The sequence below is a fragment of the Gorilla gorilla genome, chromosome X, assembly GCF_029281585.2.
Source record: "Gorilla gorilla gorilla isolate KB3781 chromosome X, NHGRI_mGorGor1-v2.1_pri, whole genome shotgun sequence".
In the NCBI taxonomy this organism is placed as follows: Eukaryota; Metazoa; Chordata; class Mammalia; order Primates; family Hominidae; genus Gorilla; species Gorilla gorilla.
The window spans coordinates 21275656-21302059 of NC_073247.2; the positions used below are offsets into that span (position 1 = coordinate 21275656).

Consider the following 26404-nt stretch of genomic DNA (forward strand, 5'->3'; position numbering starts at 1 on the left):
CTCCCTATTTTAAGGTCAACTGTGCTGTATACCTTAACATAATCATGGGAGTACTACCTCATAACATTAAAAGGTTCCAGGGATTCAGGTGGAACATTTTTGGAGGGACATCCTAGAACTTCTGCCTACTACCAGTGGGCATCCAGGTCTCCTAGGATAGGGGGAGGCCAGAAACATTCAGCACATTGGACACTTTAACAAGAACTAGGCTACTTCAGTCTGCAGAACAGAAGAAGGGGGTAACAGGTTCTACATTCTTCAAAGACTGCATGTAGAAGAAATGCTTATACACGCGTTCACTCCACAAACAAGATTGGGTTCCTGTCAGGTGCCAACACATGTGTCAGATGTTGGAAATACAAAGATGAATAAGACCCATTTCTGTTCTCAGGGAGCTCACAATCTCATGTCCAGACAGGAGGGGCTGAGGTGAAAGCCTCTAAGATTTCCTTGTCTGATAGACTTCTCTAGGATGATCCTATGCTGTCCTTCTCTGTGATTAAATGATAACTGATAACCATTGAATCTCCTCCTATGATGTCCCTCTCTGTAATGGTCCTCTATGATGTCCCTTTGTATGATGCCCTTATCTGTGATGAGCCGATGATGCGTTTAATCTGTGATGACTCTGTCTATGCTGTCCCCCTCTATGACACTTGTCTCTCTAGCACCCCTCTCTGTGGTGCTCTTCATTATGGCACTCCTTTCTATGGCAACCCCTCTCTATGGAGCCTCTCTCTCTGGTGCCTCTCTCTATGGTGCTCCTCTCTATGGACCCCTCTCTATGGTACACCTCCCTATGGTGCTCCTTTTCATTATATCTATTTCTAGGAAACCATCCTCTAAGAGGCTGGCTTTAAGAAGCTCCTCTCTGACTGACAAAAACAAGAAATGGGGAAAGGATTCCCTATTTAATAAACGGTGCTGGGAAAACTGGCTAGCCATATGTAGAAAGCTGAAACTGGATCCCTTCCTTACACCTTATACAAAAATTAATTCAACATGGATTAAAGACTTAAATGTAAGACCTAAAACCATAAAAACCCTAGAAGAAAACCTAGGCAATACCATTCAGAACATAGGCATGGGCAAGGACTTCATGTCTAAAACACCAAAAGCAATGGCAACAAAAGCCAAAATTGACAAATGGGATCTAATTAAACTAAAGAGCTTCTGCACAGCAAAAGAAACTACCATCAGAGTGAACAGGCAACCTACAGAATGGGAGAAAATTTTGCAACCTACTCATCTGACAAAGGGCTAATATCCAGAATCTACAATGAACTCAAACAAATTTACAAGAAAAAAACAAACAACCCCATCAAAAAGTGGGCGATGGATATGAACAGACACTTCTCAAAAGAAGACATTTATGCAGCCAAAAGACACATGAAAAAATGCTCATCATCACTGGCCATCAGAGAAATGCAAATCAAAACCACAATGAGATACCATCTCACACCAGTTAGAATGGCGATCATTAAAAAGTCAGGAAACAACAGGTGCTAGAGAGCATGTGGAGAAATAGGAACGCTTTTACACTGTTGGTGGGACTGTAAACTAGTTCAACCATTGTGGAAGACAGTGTGGCGATTCCTCAAGGACCTAGGACTAGAAATACCATTTGACCCAGCCATCCCATTACTGGGTATATACCCAAAGGATTATAAATCATGCTGCTATAAAGACACATGCACACATATGTTTATTGTGGCACTATTCACAATAGCAAAGACTTGGAGCCAACCCAAATGTCCATCAATGATAGACTGGATTAAGAAAATGTGGCACATACACAACATGGAATACTATGCAGCCATAAAAAAGGATGAGTTCATGTCCTTTGTAGGGACATGGATGAAGCTGGAGACCATCATTCTGAGCAAACTATCACAAGGACAGAAAACCAAACACCACTCACTCATAGGTGGGAACTGAACAATGAGAACACTTGGACACAGGAAGGGGAACATCACACACTGGGGCCTGTTGTGGGGTGGGGAGAGGGGGGAGGGTTAGCATTAGGAGATATACCTAATGTAATGTTAATGGGTGCAGCACACCAACATGGCACATGTATACATATGGAACAAACCTGCACGTTGTGCACATGTACCCTAGAACTTAAAGTATAATAATAAAAAAATAATAAAAATAAAATAAAATAAAAAAGAAGCTCCTCTCTGAGAAGCCACTCTTTTTTTTTAAGTATTTTTAAAGTTGTGGTAAAATATTCATAACGTAAAATTTACCATTTAGCCCTTTTAAAGTGTACAATTCAATGACATTAAGTACATTCACAATGTTGTATAACCATCATTAGGTAGTTTCTCGTCATCCCAAACAGAAACTGTGTTCATTAGACAAGAACTTCCCATTCTTCCTTCCCCCAGCTCCTGGTAATCTCTGTTCTACTTTTTATCTCTATGAATTTGCCTATTCTAGGGACCTTTTGTAAGTGGAATCGTACAGTATTTGTCCTTTTCTGCCTGGCTTCTTTCACTTAGCATAATGTCTTCAAGTTTTATAGCATGTTGTAGCATGTGTCAGACTTTCATTTCTTTTAAAGGTCCTGAATAAAATTCCATTGTATGGGTATATCACAGTTTATTTATCCATTTATATGTCAATGGACACTTGGGTTGCTTTCACTTTTTGGCTATTGTGAATAATGCTGCTGTGAACACTGGTGTACAAGTGTATGTTTGAGTCCCTACTCCCTGCTTTCTATTCTTTTGGGTGTATACCTAGGAGTGGAATTGCTGGATTATCTGGTAATTTTATATTTAAATTTTGAAGAACCACAAAACTGTTTTCCACAGTGGCTGTACAATTTTATATTCCCACCATCAATGCACAGAGTTCCAATTTCTCCACGTCCTCACCAACGCTTGCTGTTTTCTCTCTCTCTCTGTGTGTGTGTGTGTGTGTGTGTGTGTGTGTGTGTTTCATAGTAGCCATGCCAATGGGTGTGAAGTGGTAGCTCATTGTGGACTTGTTTGGAAGCCACCCTTTAAAATGCTTTTTTCTATGACGTTCCTGTCTATGATGTACTCCTCTCTGACACCCCTCTTTGATATCCCTCTCTATTATTATTTTTTATAATACCGACCCTCTCTATAGTGTCCCTGTCTGTGGTGCTCCTCTCTATGATGCCCCTCTCTACAATTCCCCTTGTGCCCTTTGCATTTTTTCCTCCTGTATGGTCCCCCTATCAGTAGAATGAGCTATCCTTCTGGGGATGATCTCCTTTCCCTGGGGGCATTCAAACAAAGGCAAGATGGCCAGCAGTCAGGGTTGCTGTTAAAGAGATTTCTGAGGTCACTTATGACTCTAGCTTATGACAACAATGTCATCATCTTTTCAGTGTGGCTTTGAGCTGTTCTTCCAGCATCTGAGATGTATTTGTACTGACTCATTCAGACACCTTCTGTATCTGTCCTCCTCCATGGCCAGTGGCATAGTCCATGAAAAAATTACTGAGTGCAGTTCGGGTTGCTGCCTTTGACTGCGTAATTTTGTTTTACACTCATTTCTGCTTTTTAATTTAACCATCACTTTTTATAGTAGTTGCTATGAGCCAAAGACTGTTGTAAGCATTGCATAAATACTAACACATTGACTCCATTTAATTCCTGTTTTACGGATGAGGAATTGAAACCAGAGAAGTTGAGACACTTCTGTCTGCTAACACAGTGTGTAAGTGGAGAAGCTGGGATTCAAACTCAGGTTGTCTGGCTCTCACGCACTGAGTTGAAAGGTCAACAAATGTTTTTTGAAGATTGACCATATGCTAGGTACTAGACAAAGATACAGTTCTTGTGCTTATTAAGGAGTCAGGTCCAGAGGAAGAGAGAAATGTTCATTGATAGTGATTCTGATGCCCAGGATTCATGAAGGTGAGTGGTGAGAAATATGGCTGAGAAGGTAGACAAGAGCTAGATGGAGAAGGAGAGCCTTGCCAGGATTGGACTTTAGAATCATGTAAGATCAGACTAGGACTGATCTGTGATGAAATTTCCAACAAGGTGTAGTGAAATGAAGAAAATGTAGGCAATTTAATACATTTTTTCATAAAGCTAAATTAATTTACTATAAAAGGCTGTCCTTTTTCCCAAGATTACATCTTTCTTATATTTTTTGATGGCAAAATGTCCATTCTTTTGATATTTTGGAGGTAAGAAGGTTTTTTTGTTATGTCATTAATGGTTAATTTAAAGTTGGCAACCCATATTAACTTTTGCCATTAAAAAATAACATTAGTCCCTGAAATTTGAAAATCTGGGAATCAATGCCATAAGAAATATCGGAACAAAGCAATACAAAATATCAGTGAGAGGTCAAGTACAGTAAAAGCTAAAGTGCTGAATAGATTTGGCCATGAGGAAATCATCAGCCACATTATTTGGGGGCAGTTTTGACAGGGTGATGCGGTGGGAGGCAGGCTATGGTGGGAATGCATAAGTCTCATTTATCTGTAGGCAACAAAACTTGGGTGGTCACACAGAAAAAATATGTATTGGCTCATTACATGTATGTACTTATGTTCTTCTGGTTGATAGGCTGCCACATATTTAAGACAGGTGGAAAGGAAAGAGAAATGACAAAGAAACTAATTTAAGCCAAGGTTGTTAAGCAAAAAGATTGACAGACTCTAAAATTACCCACTCAACCTGATGAAAAAAGTATTCATCACTTTTCCTCTCTCTCTTTCTCTCTCCCTTGGTCCCTCTCTCTCTTTCAGTGATGCCAATATCCTCCTAGATCAGAAACTAGATGAACATCAGCATCCTAAAAATCTAAGCATCTCTATGAGGGATCAAAGTCATGTTCAGGGACACATGTCTTCACCAGCATGCGAGTCATTCCATTCTTGCTCTGCCTGGCCCAGATTGAGGAAGACATCTGAGACTGGACTTTATGTCCGTTCCAGAGAGTGTACAGCATGAAATACTGTCCTTCCGGCTGCCAGTCTGACTTGGCCTGAGAGAAATTGGGCGAGAAGCATGCCCAAGTCTGCACCGAACCAATGTGGAGAGTTAATCACAAGTTAGGGCACTTTGGATTGAACGTTCATCTATGATGAACTGGCAAGCCACTCTCCCTGTGTGTTTCCCCTTCAGTGCAAAGGTTGTCTTAGAACCTGAAAACCCAGAAACATTTTGAAACCTGAATTGGCCTATTCTCGGAGACTAGTGCTGAGTCTACTGGGATAACATCAATCTGCAGGTTTTTCCCAGCACGGAAGACATAGTTCATCCTATAATTGGAAAATAATTTGATTTATATTCCATTGTGTCAGAGCCTTCACTCAGGTCTCTCGGAGGAGAGGTCTAGGCAGCAGGGAGATGGTCTAGTTTTGAAAAAAAAATGCTCCATAGACACTTATGGAGAAAGTGCAAAAATGGAGCCTGAGTGATGTTTATGAAAGAATTCCAATGCCTCTTTGTAGATTCCCGAGTTAGATTGAGGGATGTGAAGCATGGAGAGCCCAGACACAAAAGCAGTGTAATGATTGGCCTCCCATCCTGGAACTTGCATTTGCTGGGTCCTGCCTACTACATGCCAGGCACTTGACATAGGAGTTCATTACATCCTCTCAATGCCACTGCAAATGGGTGTAATTTTCTCTATTTTTCTAAAGAAGAGTAAACAAAGTCCAGAAAGATGGGTAACTTGGCCCAGGTCACATAGCTGGCAAATACCCAAGTGATAATTTGAACCTGAACCCAAGTCTGCTTTACTCTTAGACCACATCCTTTCCTGTGCTCCAAAGGCTGAGTTTGTAAAGTGTGATGGATGCCTCTGCTAGAAGTGCAGAGTATACAGGCAGAACAAACCAAGACACATGCTATTGATTCAGGCAGTGGTACTCAGGGCATTTTCCTGTGGAGTTTATGCTGGACCTACTAGCATCATTTTCCTCAGGGAATGCCTGGAAACCAAGATAATTGCTCATCAGAACTACTTTAGGAAACCCAAGTGGCAATGGGGGACCCTCTTAACCTAGAAAATTCTGGGAAATTATCCCTCTCATGCAGAGGTTGGCAAACTTTTTCTCTAAAGTGTCAGGTAGTCAATGTTTTCCGCTTCATGAGTCAGAAAAATCTCTGTCGCAACTACTCAACTCTGCTGTTGTAGCTCAAAAGCTGCTGCAGACAATAATTCATAAATGAATGAGTGTGGCTGTGTTCCAATAAACCTTTAAGGTCACTCAAGCTTGAATTTTGTATAATTTTCACTTGTCACAAAATGTTATTTCCTTCTAAAATTTTTTTCAAATTTAAACATGTAAAAACCATTCTTAGCTCACAGGCCATACAAAAGAGGTGGGCAGTGTGGATTTAGCCCGCAGGCCATAGTTTGCCAATCCCTGCTCCAGAGGATCATATTTTATTTTATTTTTCCCCATATGTTAGATGGTTTACTCTCAGAAGGTTTACAAAAGTAGACAAGAAGATCTGTTGATAATTAATTAGTGAAAAACTACTGAATATAGCTTGACATTTTAAATCCTATTAACACCAATTTTTGGCCACCAGGATGACTCACAGTAAACAAAATTCCTTATTACTTTTTTTTTAAAAAAACTTTCTTTTAATTGAAATTTCAATTGAAATAATTGTAGATTCATACACACTTGTGAGAAATAATATATAGAGACCCCTTGCACCCTTCACCCAGGTTCCCCCTATGGTAACATTTTGCAAAATAATCTACCAATTTTGTCCAGATTTCTTCAGTTTTGCTTGTACTGGTGTGTGTGTGTGTGTGTGTGTGTGCACGTGTGTGTGTGTGTGCGCATGCATGCACATATTTAGTTATATCACTGCAAAGATCCCTGTGTTGCCCTTTCATAACTATATCCACCTCCCTCCTGCCCCCCTATCCTTAGCTCCTGGCAACTACTAATCTGTTCTTTATTTCTAAAATTTGGTCATTTCAAGAATGCTACAGAAATGGAATCATATAGTGTGTAATTTTTTGACATTGACTTTTCATTCAGAATATTCCCCTGGAGATTCATCCAGGTTGTTGCATGTATCAGTAGTTAATTCCTTTTTATTCCTGCATAGCATTCCATGGTAAAGATTACCATTGTTGGTTTAATCCTTCATTTGCTGAAGGACATTTGGATTGTTTCTAGTTTCAGGCTAACATGAATAAAGCATCTCTGAATGTTTGTGTGCAGGTTTTTTTGTGAACATTTCATGTCCCTGGGATAAATGCCCAAAAGTGCAATTTCTGGTCTATATGGTAATTTCATTTCATATTTATTACTTTTTAAATATTCCCTTTGCACATATTTTAAAATATGCCTTTTTAACATTACCACAAAAACACACCCTATAACAAATGACACCATGGTAACAGCTCTTTAAAAATTCCCTGCCATCTTGCATTCTCATTTTACAGACATAGAAACTCTACACTAGAGAACTTAACTGACCCCAAAGGGTCAGTCATAAGTCACAGAATGGTCAGTGCAAGCTGAGCCAGAACAAGAAATCACTTCTTCCTTGTCTTCCATTAGTGCTCACATCTAAACATGCTGCACCAGTGAAATTACAGACAGAAGCAGCCAACGACGTGGTGTTTCTCATTATGGAAGAAAGAAAATGGTTTACTTGGCTCTTAGGGATGTCATGAGCTCACATGTCCTAGCTACAGCCTTCCTCAATGGAGTCTTACACGGCTTCTTCACTCAAAACTTGAGACTGCCTCACAGCATGGGCAAGTGATGAGGAATAGCAAAGTACAAACATGCAAACAATGTTTAATATTTCTCCAGTGTGACTATGGGAACTGGAAACCCTAAAGCTCTGTGACACTTTTCATCAGGCCCCTGGGGGTTATGCAGCTGTGTGGTTAACAAGTTGACTATACTGATCAGAGAGGGTTGAACTAGTATTGATAAATTACAATTCCTCAAATCTAAAGCCTTTCCTGACACGTTTTCTAAACGGTCCAAAGAAGAGTTTATTTCATTTCTACATTAGACTTAGCAATTGGTTTCTTCAGTCTACTGGCCATGACCAAGAAGTGCAGGAATCCTACCATCTTTCACTCCCTCCTCAGAATCTAGGAGCCATTACAACAATCCGTCCATATCTTTAACCAGTGCTGCAGAGGGAGGTCTGTGGACCAACAGCATCAGCATCACCTGCTAACTTGTTAGATGTGCAGACTCTCAGGCTTCATTCTCAGAATGGTTGAATGAATTTCTGTGACTGAGGCCCACCAATCTGCTTCTTTCCTAGCTCTCACTCGGAGATTCTGAAGCTCACTAAGCCACTTTAGAATTAATTTCAAGTATACAACAGAAATGTAAGTCATAGTTTTTAAATAAATTAATAATAATAATAATAAAAGCTCAACCAACAAAATAGTTCCAGCCCCTTTCTGTCAATTACACAGTCTTTATGAGGCCAATATTGATATAAACATAAACCAGAGTTGTTATTTCTGACATTCAGCAGATTGTAACTTTCTTCACGCATTCACTGTTTAAGTTGTTTCTAATGAAAATGCTCAGTTTGTGCTTCTACTTAGCACCTATTTAAAATTCTTTATCAAACTGTAATTTCCTCGAAGGCAGGAAACGTGTGTCTCCATAGCCTAATAAATAGGTGTCTAATAAATGGTTGTTTAACAAATGAATGGATTGTGTTTTATATTGCAGTTGCTTTGCCCTCCACTAAACAGTGCACTTACAGGTTGGAGAAGATGAGGGTTTTGTTTGTGCTGGGTTCCCGAAGATTTTCTCACTATCCCTAAGTATGCAGCTGACTTCTCTGAATACAATAGGTTCACAAAAGTTGTTGGATGCACAACAACAACCAACTAAATTGCACCTTTAGTGTTACTGCATAGAGTCCAAATAATTTTACCATGGACATTATTTCCATGTACATGTGGGAAAAATTAATTTAGTATTGCCATTTTGAATATTGTTTAAGAAACATCATTACCTATAAAATGGAACTTGAGAGCATGTTTGGGGAGGTTCGTGGGTGAACAAAGGTACCTGTGACAGATGTACCTCCTTTCAAAAGGGTTTGTCATGGAACAATGAAGGCAAAAAGAGGCAATGATACTCAGCCAGGTGAGCCAGTGGGCCCCAGCATTTTTACTGAAATTTTCTAGTTAAGAAACCAAATTACACAGGCTCACTAGATGATCCAAATTCCAACATTCAGGTAGGATATTTCAAGCCCTTTGATTTTGAACTTTTAGGTGTATCTGCATTGTTAGTTATTCTCTATGAATGAGAGTATCTGGTACTTCCACAGAAAGGTGGAAATGACAAATAAGCACCTTTGAAGGATCAGATATGTGTGAAGGAAAAACACAGTGTCTGTGCTCAAGAATCTAAGATAACTTAGCAAGGATGATCTGTGCTCTTTAATTTTTACATATCCCATATGAAGGATGGGAAATGCTAAGTGTTTTCCTCAGTGGTCTTAGTTCTAAAACATTACAGAGGGATACAAGTTTTATAATCTACCTTTCAGTAAAACAAACAAATAAATCATTTGTCTGTGCTTTGGAATCTAAGAGGAACATAAAGCAAAATTAGATATGTTTATGATAGGTAGACTTCAGCAACGAAGTAGGAGTTTGGAAAACTCCTACAGTCAACCCTAGGATGACTTCAATGGATGACTTCAACATGATTTTCTTTTCTTTTTTCTTTTCTTTTCTTTTCTTTCTTTCTTTCTCTCCCTCTCTTTTCTTTTTTCTTTCTTTCTTCTTTTTTTTTTTGACAGAGTCTTGCTTTGTCATCCAGGCTGGAGTGCAGTGGTGTGATCTTGGCTCACTGCTACCTCTGCCTCCTGGGTTAACGTGATTCTCGTGCTTCAGCCGCCTGAGTAGCTGGGAATACAGGGGTGTGCCACCACGCCTGGTTATTTTTGTACTTTTAGTAGAGACGGGGTTTCGCCATGTTGGCCAGGCTGGTCTCGAACTCCTGACCTCAGGTGATCTGCCTGCCTTGGCCTCCCAAAGTGCTGGGATAACAGGCATGAGTCACCGCACCTGGCCAACATGATTTTCTTTTCCATCAAAATGACATTTCCTTGAGAATGACAAGAAGAGAAAATGGCTACGAATATTAATTTCTTTCATTCTATATTGCTGCCATTTTTGTATATTTATAAGAATAAGATTTTGTTGTTGATTAGGGTTTTTGCTCTATCGAAATAACATCTTCAGGACATACATATTTCTTAAATGACTAACATGTTTGTGATCCAAGAGGACATACAAAACTGGACTGAGTATAACATTATCTTCCAAATAAATTTTAACTTTGTGTTTAATTTGTTTAAGCATTTTTCACAGAATTTGTCTCCAGACAAAACTCTTAAAAGTTAGTTTTGAGTCAACACGTTACAATGGTTGCCTGAAATCACTAAATATTTTAGTACTGTTAATTCAAATTCATTTGAGCAGTATTTCACATGCAAAGCTTCAGACTCATCCAGTCTCAGAATGATTCTTTGAAGGCATAAAGCTGTCAATTATGAATTAAATGGACAAGGTGATGGAAAGCAAATGTCTACCTTCAACTCTGGCAGGTCATTGTTTCTACATGCTATCAGTGTTTTTCATTAGCTGTATTAACAAAGACATCTTAAGTCCTGCCTAAGTCCACAGGCCTCTGAAGGAAGTCTAAACAACTTTGAGTGATTTGGAGTGGAAGCAGTACTAAGCAACAAATTCAAAAGCCTTTTGGTGGGCACCCTCTCCCCTAGAGGTGGTGTGTTTTGCCAGATTTGTCCTTCAGAGTGACAGTTCCATGGTTCACAGGTTTATCAAATACTAAGCCATCACACTCAAAGAGCTTGGAGGGGATGATATTAGCCAGCATTTATTGAGCGCTTCCTCTGTTCAGAATATTACACATACTTCTTCTAATTTAGTCTTATCAAATGACTCTGGGAGGCAGGTGGTGAAAGAAACCAAGGTTAGGAAGTTAAGTGTTAGGAGCAGGAAGTCCAGCTAACAAGTGACACAGTAGAGATTCTAAGTTAGGTCTGTGTAGCTCAAAAGTTTATCCTCCTAACCTCTGCGCCATTCTGCAGGTCATCACAGGGCATTCAATAGCTAGTGATGGTGGCCATGGCAAATTGAGGGTGTGAAAACCAGAGTTATTTTCTACACCTTTCCTTAGCTGGGATGGGAAGCAACACACATATACATTGATTTTATTTTGGTTTATTTATGAGGGGATAATTTGTATTGTGTGTACATGTGTACACATTCTCTCTCCCTCCCTCCCTTTTTCTGTGTGTGTCTCTCTTTCTCTCTGTGCACATGCGTGAGAAAGACAGAGACAGTGAGAGAGAGAGAGAGAGAGAGAGAGAGAGAGAAATAATACTTAGAAGTATTGAAAGTTTGAAGACCACTCATCTAGTCTCTTCAACTAATTAAATGAAATTAATTTGTATTGTAACTTATCTCCCTTATGCATACCCATCTATTTGTAACTTGAGAAAGACTATATTCTTAATTGTTGCATTGCAATTGTTAAATTTATTGCAACCGAAGACATCACATTTCTCTATTGCATATTTTTATCTCCCCAGTCATAAGACAGTGGATGTCCTTTATCCTCACCTCCCCCTAATTGTTTCCCTTTGGTACACACTCTTTCCTTCCTTCAATTTTCATAAATTCAATAGTCAGGACCCAGAGAGAGCAAGAAACAAATAGATGCTATGTGGAATAAAACCATTACTTCCTGACACCTCCATATTTGTTCTTTCTGGTCTCTTGGAGTCTCCCAATTAGTTCTTGTCTTAATTTTCTGGCAAATTTCAGGAACCCTCACAATCTTCAAATTATCATCTTCCAATATTCTTCTCTTGGGAATTCCCTGGAAACTTCCTGCCAATATGCAATCCTAGGACCTGAGTAAGAGCCATATTTTATTGACTATGAGAGTAATCTTCCAGATGGCTTATTTTGTAACATTCCGCAAGCTATAGGACTCAGTATGTATAGGCATGTCCCCCCAAGCCTTTCTAATCGGTGGGCTAAGGAGAGCCATTGTTCTATTCATTATACCATATGCCAATCCCTTCTCAAATCTGGGATCATAATTGATGGGTTTTCTTTTTTCCATAGGTCAAGCTTTTGTTTCATGGCTCTCATGTTCTTGAGCAGCCCCATTGGCCTCAAGCCCTCACTTACCCTAACAGTTAGATAATATCACCCATCAAGGAGTCCTAAAATGCAGTCCATTGACATTAAAGTGATAGTCTTTGCTGTCCTAAAGCTTATCTGTGCTGGACACATGCACAGCCTGGAGGGCAAATGGATTGTTCAGCAGCTTGCCAGGGAGAGATAAATAAGCAGTGAAGGAAAGAGCAGACCCTGGCAGGGCAAACCGAACTGGGCAAATCCATAAAGCTACAGCCAGTGAGCAAACAACAGCAGTCTTATATTCAGTCACTGGAAATGTGAAGTTTCTTTTGACCTAATGTGTTAATGTGAACCTATGATTCACACAGTCCCGAAAGACAACACATTTTGCAGCAGGCCCAGGAACTTTTGTTATAATGTCATCTATGGAAAAGATCAGGAAAGCAGAAAATATGATCTTTATAATTTTTGTGTACCTACAGGGCCAATTATCTATTAAACAATCATATAGAGCGATCACTTCAGGGAAACACTAAAAGAGACTTTAAAAATAGTCAGTAGATTCCAATGATTTACGTCATAAAGAAACAGACCATCTTAAGTAACACATGGACAATAAAAGCAAGCAGATGTTTGCATTCTAACCAGGGCACTAATGGAAGTGCTGTGGCATTGTATCAAAGTAAAGTTTGCCATCTTCAGAATTGCCCACTGCAGTTTTAAATACAGCTGTATAACTTTGAGTCAACAACTTGTAAGCATTCCCCGACCACTCTGAGCATCATTCTTTGCTGCAGGTAAGAATTAATAATTCATCACTAACACACCGTGTCAAACTCATTTTCTGAAATAGGCCTGAAATGTGTGATTGACTATAACATGAAAATTTGTCATAAAAACAATTCCTTGGGTTGCTGAATTGTAAACATAAGTTATTATGAGCAAAATCACAGTAAAAATAAATGAGCAAGACCAAACTCACAAGAGACTGGATTTGAAATTTCACATGCAAGCTGCAAGCCTGGCAGTTACCAAGTCAAGCGTTGGGTACTCTGTAAAGCTTGACAGTAGGAATGGATCCAGATACTATGGCCTTTTACCTTTCTTCTGGAGAAATTTAAAGCATTTTTATAAATATTAGGCCAGATACTGCTCATTCAATAAATGACTCCTGGAAGTATAGAAGACATCTGTGGGGATTAACTCTTTAGGCCACCAAGCTATCATTCACTGCCTAAGAATAATCTTTTTTAAGGTAGGGAAAGCCAACCTTTTCTGGAACACCTCACAGCTTAGAAGCCCCAGATTCTTGCCACTCAAGCCTTTTCAAGTGGGGACATTTAAAAAGAAAATTGCACTTGCACTACTATTGTGGAATAGGACTAATTACAAAGATTAAAACAGCCTTGTCATCTTCAGGGGTTAGTTTCACTGGGAAAAACCCTACTAGGACACTAGTACTAAGTCACTCACCCGTTGGCTGGCTGTTTTGGCATGTGGACTAACAACGCTCCCTTTGTCTTATTCTTGCTTTCTTCTAATTGCCCACTTTCATTTTTGTGCTGTTTGCTCCTCCTTTCATAAAGATACCTAAAGAACAATGTATTTTTAGCATCCACCAGCTCAAACACAATGCCCGTGTTTGTCTCATTTCTTATTTTTTGATTTGTTAATGTTTACTTTTCATTTCTTACTTTCTTCTTTATTTATCCTTTTTGCTGATTTCTTTAACTTGCAAGCATTTCCCCATAAACATATTTCTCACCCTTTCTTTTGTTTTCTTCCTTTCTCTCTCTTTCTCTTTCAGTCTCCAGTATTTTCTAGCAATTTGTGGCTTGCCTCTTCTTGATCCCTTAGTCCTGCACCTGTTTGTTTGCTGGGCTTTTGTTTATATATGGGGGATGGGCTTGGCTGGAGAAAGCAGTAGGTTTTTGTTGCTTTGGGACCTCCCTTCCTCTAACATCTCTTGCTGATCTTTTTTTTTTCTCATTTTTTTTCTTTTCTTTTCTCCCCTGACCTCTCTGGTCTTCCACTTATCTTGTAAATTATTATACTTGATCTTAAAAAATTATGGCATTTTCACAGTAACCAAAACAGCATGGTACTTGTACAAAAACAGACACATAGAGCAATGGAACAGAATAGAGAACTCAGAAGTAAGGCCACACACCTGCAATCATCTGATCTTTGACAAACCTGACAAAAACAAACAATGGGGAAAGGATTTTCTATTTAATAAATGGTGCTGGGAGAACTGGCTAGCCATATGCAGAGAACTGAAACTGGACCCCTTCCTTATACCTTATACAAAAATCAACTCAAGATGGATTAAAGACTTAAATGTAAATCCCAAAACTATAACAACTCTAGAAGAAAATCTAGGCAATACCATTCAGGAAATAGGCACAGGCAAAGATTTCATGATGAAGATGACAAAAGCAATTGCAACAAAAGCAAAAATTGACAAATGACATCTAATTAAAGAGTTTCTGCACAGAAAAAGAAACTATCATCAGAGTGAATAGACAGCCTACAGAATAAGAGAAAATTTTTTCACTCTGTCCATCCTACAAAGGTCTAATATCTAGAGTCTACAAGGAACTTAAACAAATTTACAAGAAAAAAAACAAAGTAAGCAAAGGACATGAATGGACACTTCTCAAAAGAAGACATACATGCAGCCAACAAACATATGAAAAAAAGCTCAACATCACTGATCAAGGGAGAAATGCGTATTAAAACCATAATGAGATATCATCTCATGCCAGTCAGAATGGCAACTATTAAACAGTCAAAGAACAACAGATGCTGGAGAGGTTGTAGAGAAAAAGGAACACTTTTACACTGTTGGTAGGAGTGTAAATTAGTTCAACCATCGTGGAAGACAGTGTGGCAATTCCTCAAAGATCTAGAGGCAGAAATACCATTTGAGTCAGCAATTCCATTACTGCATATATAACCAAAGGAATATAAATAATTCTGTTATAAAGATACATGCACGCTTATGTTCATTGCAGCACTATTCACAATAGCAAAGACATGGAATCAACCCAAATGCCCATCAATGATAGACTGGATAAAGAAAATGTGGTGCATATACACCATGGAATACTATGCAGCCATAAAAAGGAATGAGATCATGTCCTTTGCAGGGACATGGATGGAGCTGGAAGCCATTATCCTCAGCGAACTAATGCAGGAACAGAAAACCAAACACTGCATGTTCTCGCTTATACATGCTAACTGAATGATGAGAACACATGGACACATTGGGGGGGAACAACACACTCTGGGGCCTGTTGGGGAGGTGGGGGGAAGGAGAGCATCAAGAAGAATAGCTAATGCATGCTGGGCTTAATACCTAGGTGATGGGTTGATCTGTGTAGCAAACCATCACGGCACATGTTTACCTATGTAACAAATCTGCACATCCTGCACATGTACCCCTGAACTTCAAATAAAAGTTAAAGATTAAAAAAAAGTATGACATTTTATTTTCTTATATCTTTCATCTAACTTCAAAAAAAGTAAAAAATAATTAAAGCTTACCCTCCTTAAAATAGAAAAATGTTCAAATGGACACATACAGTTGCGTGTGTGTGTGTGTATGTGTGCGTGTGTATAATATATATATAATATATATAAATAAAATGTACATAGAAATGTATATAAATATGAACAGTGTTGCTTTATCATTGATAGTGACCCTAGTAAATAAAACAAGAACTGGTTGTACTAACACCAATACATGGAAATAATCTACTAGAACTACACAAGCCATGAAATGGTCTTGGAAGCAACAATACAGATTAATTCTTTTATTTTGGAATATAGCAATATGTACATTTCATTGGACTCATTAGTATTATGTATTTAAATTTAAATTTAACATTGATCAATAGCAATAAATTATATACAACACACACATATGCACAACATATTATTTTATTCACAGAAGGCAGGTCATTTATAAATAAACTTTTGCATAGTCTAAAACTCATATATTGATTTATGCTACCAAAATACAGCCTGGGTAAGCAGAGAAACAAATAAACCAAATAGACAAATATATATAAAATAGGCTGTTTTAGAGATAACACAGGACAGATTTTATTAACTAATTTATGACTTACAGTCTGTTGGCAGAGGCCTTCCTCCTCCCTAATTTCAGCCTTTCTGAACAGGAAAAACAGACCAGAAGGCTTGATGGTGTGCAAAGCTCACATCTTTATCTCTGCAAGAGCTTTATTTGGGGGTCTGGAAACAGAAATTCTCACCATTTTTCATTGATTGTAATGTTTGATATGTTTTCTCTTTGCTGGGACCTTCACTCTGGATCATTCTGCCAGGTTCCTTCATTATCTTCAAACTATTGGCAAATGATTTATTGGCAGTAACTATATTCATGGACAAAGTGAACTCATTTTCTGGCTTGACACTGTATCCCTCCCTTCCTTCTATTGCACTGTGACTCCAAAAACACCCAGGCTTGCAGCAACTACTACTGCACATACTAATCAGAAGTTTCTATGAAGTGCTCCTGCTTTGAACTCAGCAAAGCCACAGCCAAGTGGGTCCTTATGAAGTGAAAATGGCAGTCCCTTTGGGACATACTATTCCGATTTAAAATGGACTTTTTAAAAATTGCACTTCTGTCTTGAAATCCATTTGTGCTAACATGGGTCATGTAGAGGAAAAATTACGAAGGCAGGGAAAGTAGTGGAAAGAGAAAGGTCTTTACATGGCTAGGACTTTTTTTTTCAGATAACAGCTTCCACTCCACTTCCATCCTCATCCCTCCCATACACCCAAATCCCAATCTGGGTGCATACAGTAAAATCTTAAATATGCACACTGAGAAGCAAGTGCAATCTAGTTATCTGAAAGTTCATACAAACGCTTCTCAATCTTCCACCCAAACATTACACAAGTGAAATGACAAAATGGGTTGCCTCCCACTCTCTCCCACACGTTTTTCTATAGGAACATAAGCGTTTAGATAACTGAATAGGATCTTGATGGGAAATTTAAGCTTCTTAAGAATTCAGTGAAAGATAAATGTGGTTTTATTAATACATACATATGCCCAAACCATAGACATACAGTTCAGTTCTAAAATAAAGAGACTTACATAATGTGTGCCAAGAACAAAGGGAAAGACAAGGAACAAGGCAAGAAGATATAAATTTTGGTAATGACTTAGATCCTATAATGCAACACCTGCACAAAGGGAAGCTAATACCTTGATTCCACAAGGTTTAACCTCCTCCTCCCCCTCACCTGCCCATTCCAAGGTTTTCCTAACCCTATGGCTGCAGCTTTCACTGCCTAATGACTCCCCTTAATGGGAGAATATTTGGAAGCCAGAAAGGAATTCGCTGAGGTCACTCAAGGGTAGTGGAATTACACATGTCATATAAAATGCTCTTGCTAAATTGATGCTAGAAAAACGGAATGGCAAAACCTTCACCCAAACCCTACTGGGAACGTGAAGTTAATGGAGTGTGCTCATCTGTTAGTGCAAACTCTCGGGTTACAATTTTCTAAATCCTATAGTCCTCTTAGAAATGATAAGGGATCTCAGCTGAGAAAAGCAATGTAGCTTATTCCTATTTGGGATCCCTTAATCCAGGTTGAGGGGAGGGGGTAAGGGGGTTGGAATGAAATAGAAAGAATTCGCCAGACAACTGAAGTTAATAGCTGTCCTGTACATTATCAACAAGGAGAAAACTTCACTTAGGTAAACTTACAGAGTGTTGAGATCTTGGCTGTCAAGACCCTCACATCCCACCCCAGGAAGTTATTGAAAATAGCTCTTCTCCCTCCAGGCTTTATTGCTGATGAATTTGTGGGTTATAATAGTAACTCACATGTAGGGCATTTGACCATGTATGAAGTGATTTTCATTCATGTAGACCTCATTTGATTGTCCCAAAAATTCTTGAGGTGAGTGTTTATGACCTAATTTTTAAAGATGAGGAAAATGAGATTCAGAGAAACAGCATCACACAGCTACTAAATGGATGAGCTAAGACTTGAACCCACACCATGACTTTCCACCTCAAAGCTCATGCATTTTTCCACTCAATCAGGTTACTCCCTTCCACCAAACCAGGCCAACTTTCATTGTCCCCTACACCACTATCCTTCTAGATATGTGAACCAAATTCCTGAGAGTCTGTTTTTACACCTAGTCCCTCATCATCTCCCTTGCCCCATGCATCATCCACTCCTTTCGATTTCACCTCTCTAAAATAGAAATGAAATCCATCCACTTCTCTTCATCTCTACCACCACGATATTAGTACAAGCAGATATTATTTTTGCTTTCCAAGGCTCCTGTTTGGTTCACCTACATTGACTCTGATGGCCCTCCAATCTGCTCTACTATGTTGATGCAAAAGTAATCATGGTTTTTGTAATTACTTTTAACTGCAAAAACCGTGATTACTTTTGCAACAACCTAATATTTTCCAGGTTGCTGCCAATGTGAACTTTTCAAAAGACCTATGTCATCCCTTGCTGAAAACTCCCTCATAGAGTCTGGCCATTTCCTACCCCTGAAAACACACTGCCTCAAGTCCTTTCTGTCCAGCTCTCAGCTCAAGCAATCCTTTCTCAGGGAAATTTTCTCTGCCTTTCTCTGTAGCAGATCAGCTACATCCTCTTACTACAATCACATGGCAACATATACCTTCATTTTATAGCTTTTATTCCAGGTGAACCTTTAGTCATGTCTGTGTGATATTTCATCAATGTTTGTCTCCTACACTTGACTGTTATTTACTTGAATGCAGGTTCCACTTTAGCCTTAGCACACAGGATGATGCCTGGTTCAGAGAAAGCATTTGACAAATATTATTGAACAAATGTAAAGCTTCTCTTTCTTCTTTTTATCTTTTTCCTGCCCTCTCTCCATTCCTCTACTCTCATCCTTATCCCTTTCCTTGTCCCATCTTCATGGGACTTTGCTCTCTTACTTAGTCTTAATTGGAAAGAAATCCATGACAAAGCAGTAAATATGGCAACTACAAATGTTGTTCTCCCTAAAGTCATTTGATTTCAACTAGGAGACTCTTGATGCCTTAAAAGACAACAAAATCATTCTCTAATGCTGATGTTTTAGTCATTCTCATGAGATGGGGAAGATACACCCTATTTCATGAGTTCTCTGGGGAAATTCTTTCCCAGTTTAACCCAGCCGATATTGGGAGGTATCTTACATTTGTTGCTGCTCAGGCTGCAGTTGTGACATAATTGTCAATGCCTGCCCACGAACTCTCTTGATCATAGCAGTTCTTACTGTTGTCAGTTCATTCAAGCTATAGGCATTATTTTAAAACAAGCCTTGCCTGTTAGGAGAAGAGAAGTTGCACACCTGGTAAAACCACTCAAAGAAAAAGGAAGGAGGAAAGATTCCTGCTCCCCACCCCCACCCCCACCCCGCCCACCAGCCAGAGAGAGAGAGAGAGAGAGAGAGAGAGAGAGAGAGATTGAGAGAGAGATCCTCTCAAGGCTCAGGTGGTACTGGGGCAGAAAGTTGTCCGGACAGATACCCAGGAGACCTATGGACCCCACCAAGCGCGCTGGTTCTTAATGCATTTGTAGGCATATGTTTAAAGCGTTAAATAATTAGCTCACTGAGATGTGTAGTAACTTGATGGGCATTCCTTGGGTTATGAATGGACAACTGCATTCTCTTGTAGGCCCATTTGTGGAAAGAATATAGTCTTGATCGTCATCTTCTAGTAGAAATGCAGAGAAAGAAGCTCTTTATTTAAAAATGCTGCATTTTGGCCCAAAGTATGTTGGCACGGTGCAGAAAAGCACAGATACAACGACTCAGTTGAAAAGTTAAAGCTTCTTAAAAGTTTATCTCACCTATATCTTCCATTTTACTTATGCACAGGGGGAGACATATGATTTTTAAATAATCAGTCTAAATAATAGTCAGCCAATAACTCTCTGTTAGAGAGTTATTTCTCTCTAAAAGAGAATAACTCTCTGTTAGAGAGTTATTTCAATAAATTTAGCATAAAATATTTAAATGCTAAGAAAACACTGTGTTATAGATTAATTGGAAGAATTTTTTCTTTCTTAGCGTTGAATCTTATAATCGATCATATATGAGATTCAATAAAAATAAGTCAGAAGTAGGGAGCCATTTGATCTACGCTTTGATAAAGCTGCCCTGCTTCCTCATTACACAAACACCATATGGCCCCCACTTGCCTTAGCAAAGAGTGAACTCTTGCCAAGATATGTTAGCGCATGGGATACATTCTCTCCACATCTTGGACGCCACATCAGATTAAATGTTACATTCTGCTGGGGTAGGGTGTTGGTGGATGGGGAATTAGAGAAAGAGACTGGGGTCTGAGGGTAATCTAGGGGGGCAAGTGGCTTTTACCAATGAATTTGCTAGCCCAGCTCCTCCCGCCATTGCTGGTGAAAAAGATTTCAAGCTGTTAAATTAATAAGTATGAAGTGAGTATTTTTTGCTTTATAAAATACGGTACTTTTGAGAAAACACCTTAAAAGGGGGAAATCTACATTGAGAAGACGTAGATTGCTACAGAAGAAAGAAGTCTTTAGAGCAAGGGTGTCAAACACAAAAACCTACAAGGGACAAACAGGTAACACCAATAAGCAGAGGACATGGTATAAGACATTAGAAGGTATATCATGCTTCACTGAAACACAAATTTTAAATCATTGAGTGGGCAAAATTACATAAGGGCCACCAGTGTGCATCTGCTTCTACTTCTTCAACCCCTGAATTGTTTACTTGACGATGTGCCTAACTTATCCCCACCCATTTCAGATCCAGCCAATATTTACTGATTGGCCTCATGCCCAGCATTGTGCCAGGTGCGTTCACAGACATGACCATTTGCAATACTCATAACCGTCCAATGAAGTGTGTATTTATGTCTCCATCGATAGATGAGGAAATTGAATCCCTGAGAAGTTTAAAATGTCTTGGCCAAACCCACCATTCATTGCTCTGGAAGAAACTTGGGAAACACTACCATTCTTTTGTTTCTTAACATTGAGCCAAGGATATCAGTTCGAGTAAACCTGTTATCTGTTCTCTGGTAGTTTATATGCTGTTTTGTTCCCCCAAGGCAATACATGATGAGTGTGTCAGTACAGATATAAATAACTGCACAATTAGATACTCAGGGGGAGAAATAATTTTGGTTAAAATAATCAAGGCCTCTGTTGCAGAACAATAGCTATAAATAATTCAGCCTTTTCTGGCTCAGGCTCTTTGACCAAAATTCCAATTCTGTCACGTGTTAAAACTCAAACTGTCAATTTGAGGAGGTTCTGCTTAATTTCATTTTTGTCTCAAGTTTAGACAAGTGAAGAGCAACTCACAAGAGAGTGTGAGTATACTCAACTCACACACAGTTAGAACCATTCTTTATGCAGCTTCAGCTATTATGTACCATGCATTTCTGAAAATGGTATATTCCCCAAAGCACAGCAATCCATTTTTATTTTCTTTTAAAATAAAAATAACATTAAATGAACCATTGACATTAATATTTATAGTAACTCAATGTCTTTGAAAGTTTCATTCACAGAAGATTCCCTTATATGTGATTGCAAGCAATTAATTTAAAAACGGAAATGTACTTTTACATTTAACTAGAAGTCATAGTCCTGACTATCACCTCACCAGCTAACCTTTCCTCAAATATAAATATATTTTAAACTGGTTTTACTAATGCCTTAGGTACTTGGAAAATCCTACTGGTGCAAACTCATTATTAATTCATAGTCCCCAATTCTAAGCCTTACAGGTATGACCTTAGAAGTAATGGCAGCTGCTCTTGCCTACTTTATAAGAATTGTTACCGAAACTTGTACGCTAATAATTTCCAGTGATTACAAGCCATTATAAAAGCTCTCAAGTTACCTAGTACTATGGAAGTAGCTCTTCTCCATGTGGCACCCCAGGAATACTTGACAACCCCAAAGAGAGCGGTTTTGAAAATTACATTAACAAAATATAAACTGGCATCATCCAACTCTCAGTTATTTATAGACGCTCTGCAGGGAGAATCAAGTGGTCTTTCCTCTATAAACACACCAAGTTTATTGGCATCTACCTGGCATTATCTGACATGGAAATCATCTGGTCAGTGAAAGCATGAATATCTTGACGTATCAGTTACTTGTTCATTGCCCACCAGTGTTTTGTGGCCACCAGTTGGGAAGCTCTGATTTAGAGAACGATTAGCAAAAGAGTGAGTGATCAAGTAAGTTTGCAGCAAATCATGTTTCACATCTTGCACCATTCAGGTAATGAGATTTCTCTTTGCAGAAATGCTAACCATTGCATGAAGACTTGGTTTAAATTCATCTGTCTCTTATATACCCATTTTTCCTCCAGAGTACTTAGCATAGGACTTCAAAAGGCACTCAATAAATATTTGCTGAATGAACGTAACAGGAATTAATAATGCAAAAAATGTTTTTGAAAGATAATTGATGTCAAATGGTAGGCAGAGGAAGCCAGAGAAAGTTCACCAGTGATAGAAATGCTGTGTACAAATTTGGTACAGTGCCCAAGAAAAGGATTTGAATTTAACAAATAACCTTTAAAGCCAGGTTCTTTTATGTCCATCGCCCCTGGACTAAGCCATATTAGTGGTGGGAGAATCCCAGCCAAACAAACTCTGATAGCAGTTTGAGAAAGGGAAGTATAAGCAATAACCAAATGTTAGAAAGGATTCCATGAAGCACTTTGCCATCAGTTGTTCAGGAAACTTCTAAGAATAGAATAGCACACACACATACACACATACATACACACACTATAGAACACATCATTAAATTCTTTATAAAATAAAGAGGACAAACTGGATAACATGCAGAGGGCCTTAACACTCTCATGATTGCATGAGCCCCCAGGCCCAAGTTAATACAGTGTTGGGGTATTTTGACTGGTTTGAGCAATATTCTGGGCCTAGATTGTCAAAGGCAGTTTCCTAACTTTAGCACATCATGACAGAGAAATTGATGCAATCTGCACCATATATGGAGGTAAACTGAGGAAGCTATGTGATCCAGAAATAACCTTCCAGGGATCAGCTCAGGCCAGCCACAGCCTGATGGCCCATGTGCCAAGAGGGGTCAACGACTGGGTATGTCTGCAACCCACTCATCATTTACCAGTGCTCTGTGGTCCATCCATTGAGAAGCTTTGTTTTAAAGAATGTTTCTCAGAATGATCAGCCTAGAAATGAGCCATCAAGTAAGTCTGCAGCAAACCATACTTCATATGGCGCACACTATACTTCTCTCAGGGAGTCAAAACACGTATTAGTAAATGAACATATTAAGGCTCTGAGAAGACCTATTTCCCATTGTTTGTTTGTTTTTGTCCAGTATTTTCCAACCTCTTTTAACCAGGGCACTACTAACATCTTGCAGATCTACGGAGGCTGCCGATTGGTTAAACCCTCCATGCAAGCACACAGTACTGTGACTCGGAAAGGGTCAATGCAACAATATAGGTCCTAACTGTCTTTAATTGGAGGATTAGTTCAGACACTGGAAAAACTTTAATCTTTAAGAAGGAATCCTCCTGGAACTTTGTTAACACTAAAGTGCTAAATACCATAAACAATATTATTACCCCCAAACAGGCTGCTGAGGAGCCGGGGATGAGTAGATTCTAGCCGTGAGACTCCCAGTAATCTGCAGTAATTCATATGCCACTGGCAAGGATAATTCTAAACATGAGATCCAAAAACCCTATGCATACACCGCCCCCTTGCCCTCCTTACCCCAGGAGACTTATCTGTCTTTCTGGTTATATATTCCCTTGGCTGTTAGTGTAATTAGTGTATAATAACTATGTACATATCAACTCACAGGAAAAACGGCAGACGTGCTGGCTGATTTGGCTTGGGGCCATCTCATCGGCAGGGTGAGAAAACCTGGTATTAAACCATCTGTTATTAACTGTATATTCTAAAATAGTGTTTTGTGTCTCCTGGGTTGCTGACTCCCATCAACAGCAACAGAATGTCAAGACTCATATTTTTCTGAGCAGCACTGAAAAGATAAACTTTAAAACATTTGCATTGTCCCTTCTGTTCTGCAGCTTGTGCTATTAAGAATTTTATTTACTAAAATGTCTATTGTATTATACACAGTGCTTTTCTATGTTTCATTCTCACAGAGGTGAACAAGTTTCATTTAAACTGTGTCCTTGCGAAAGTTATGCTTTCTAGAGTCAAAGATCCTAGAGAAAATTGGCCATAGCTTTTGTCCTTATGACTAGGCAGTTGCCAATGCCTGTTTGAAATCAATAGTCTCACTAGGGAATGGACTATGACTTGCATTTTTTAAAAACGTGGTCATTTTCTCAAATCTCCTTGTTTGCACTGATTACTTTTCTTTAAATTAACTTAAGCAATTAATTTCATAATATCAGAAATCTGAAATTGAGTCTTTGTGCCACTTGTTGCAGTCAGTAGCACAAACCTGCTCCCAAAACTCAGGATTAAGTCTGTATATGACAGAAAACAACAGTATTCCTTTGAAAGACGAGCAGTCAAATCATTCAACACAATTATCCAAGTTAATTCAACTCAAAAAACCACATCACCATGAAAAAATAAAAATAAATTTTTTTACCTGATTCCAAATCACTTTTGACAGCTATAAAAAATTGACTTGCTTTGCAAAAGTTTTACCTATGCCCCAGAACTCAGCTGAAACATTTTTTTTCCTTTCCCAGTTGTCTCTTACAATTGGCTGTTCCCAAGTATAACTAAAATTTCCCTGCAAGTCTGTTAAACACTTTCACATTTTCATGTTTAATTACATTCAGATTGAGATTTTTGTACACATATAGAATATAGCCAGATTTTAACTCAATTGACCACAATACCTTTGACATAAAGCCTTTATTCACCGTTCTCGCCATATATATAAATAGACATACGCTCCTTGTCAAAACGCAAGAGCGAGTTTCTTTACATTGTCTAGAACAAAGAGGCCAGCTCGGCTTCTATTTTTCCTCAGTGTCTCAGAAGGTGTCCTTTATTACATATGCAGGATGCAAGGATTTTGCTGCTGCGTGAATGAAAAATGATACCTTCAGACTGCCTTTTTAGTGACAAATTACGCTTTTGCAGAATATCACACTGCCTGTGGTTTTAAAAACCCCATTTAGATTTACTATCACTTCCTTGGGGACTCAGCCTTCCTCACAAAGCACCCCAAGGCTAATTTCCACTGTTTTAGAGTGTAACAAAGATGAGAAAGTTTGCTCATCACGATAGTATAGAAACGCTTGCCTAGCAAAAACACTCTCTGGAATGTCTAAAGTGCTAAAAATCATTGCCTCTGTGGATTTTCGGTGTGCAAAACAGGCAGAAAAAGTTGTCTGGAGGTATTCGCAAAGCATTGTATTTGTTCAGGAAGGAGCTGTGGGGTTAGAGGCTGAGCAACGCCTCTTACTTTGCTTCCTGGGTGAGAGCAGACAGGCGTGCCACTTAGCAGAAGCAAGCAGAGAGAGAGTGGTAAGACTCACCAGCTTCCCCATTTTTCCCAGGACGGGGGTTTTTGTTCCTCAGTTCTGATCTGGAAGAGACAAACCTGTAGGTCCTTCAAGCAGGCTGGTCTGGGGCAAGTGCCGGCTCTTTGCCTCGGATCAGCTGAATGGCTGGGGCGTTCAGGAAGCTTGCTCTGTCCAGCTCGGAATCACTCCCCCTCTCCAGGGTGTGTGCTTACACGCCTCTCAGTCAGCGCAAAAATCCGCCAAACTCAGGTCAGCCTAACAGGTTTCCTTATATAGGTAAACATGAATTGCATTCCTGGTGAAAGAAGTTAACTAGGAATCCTGGTAACCTGGTTAACTCTATACACACCAGAATGGCTCAGAGTCGATCAGCCTACATAGGGGTTTGGTTGCAGTACAAAGGGATTTGTGCAATTTAATTAAAATCATCTTTATCCTGGCAGTCTGTAAAATTGGCCCTTGTAGTGTGACTGTGAGTCAACAGTTAGTATTTTATATCATGGGCTGTGACCAGCCTCATATTATCTGAAGGCATTGTAGGGGAAAAAAGTGTAACATTTTATAAGTTGTCTTTCATGTTTTTAAAAACCAGGGTAATTGAACTTGAGATTATTTTCAAAGAAGTGAATAGAACATGTGACAGAAAGAGAATGTGAATAAACCTCCATCAAATAAGACTCAAATCCTTATTTGAGCATAGTAACG

At 39.0% G+C, this 26404-nt stretch overlaps 1 protein-coding gene across 4 annotated transcripts in view; it reads right to left on the bottom strand.

Annotated features, from left to right (window-relative positions):
* The window catches only part of MID1 (midline 1), a 388305-nt gene extending 362194 nt beyond the window's left edge, over window positions 1–26111 (bottom strand). Inside the window, exon 1 of one of the 4 annotated variants that reach the window (XM_055377019.2) lies at window positions 25712–26111. The gene's annotated coding sequence lies outside the window, so the exon portion shown is untranslated. The remainder of the gene's footprint in view (window positions 1–25711) is intronic. The other 3 variants (XM_055377024.2, XM_063702812.1, XM_063702811.1) reach the window with 3 other exon arrangements.
* Between the last annotated feature and the right edge of the window lie 293 nt (window positions 26112–26404).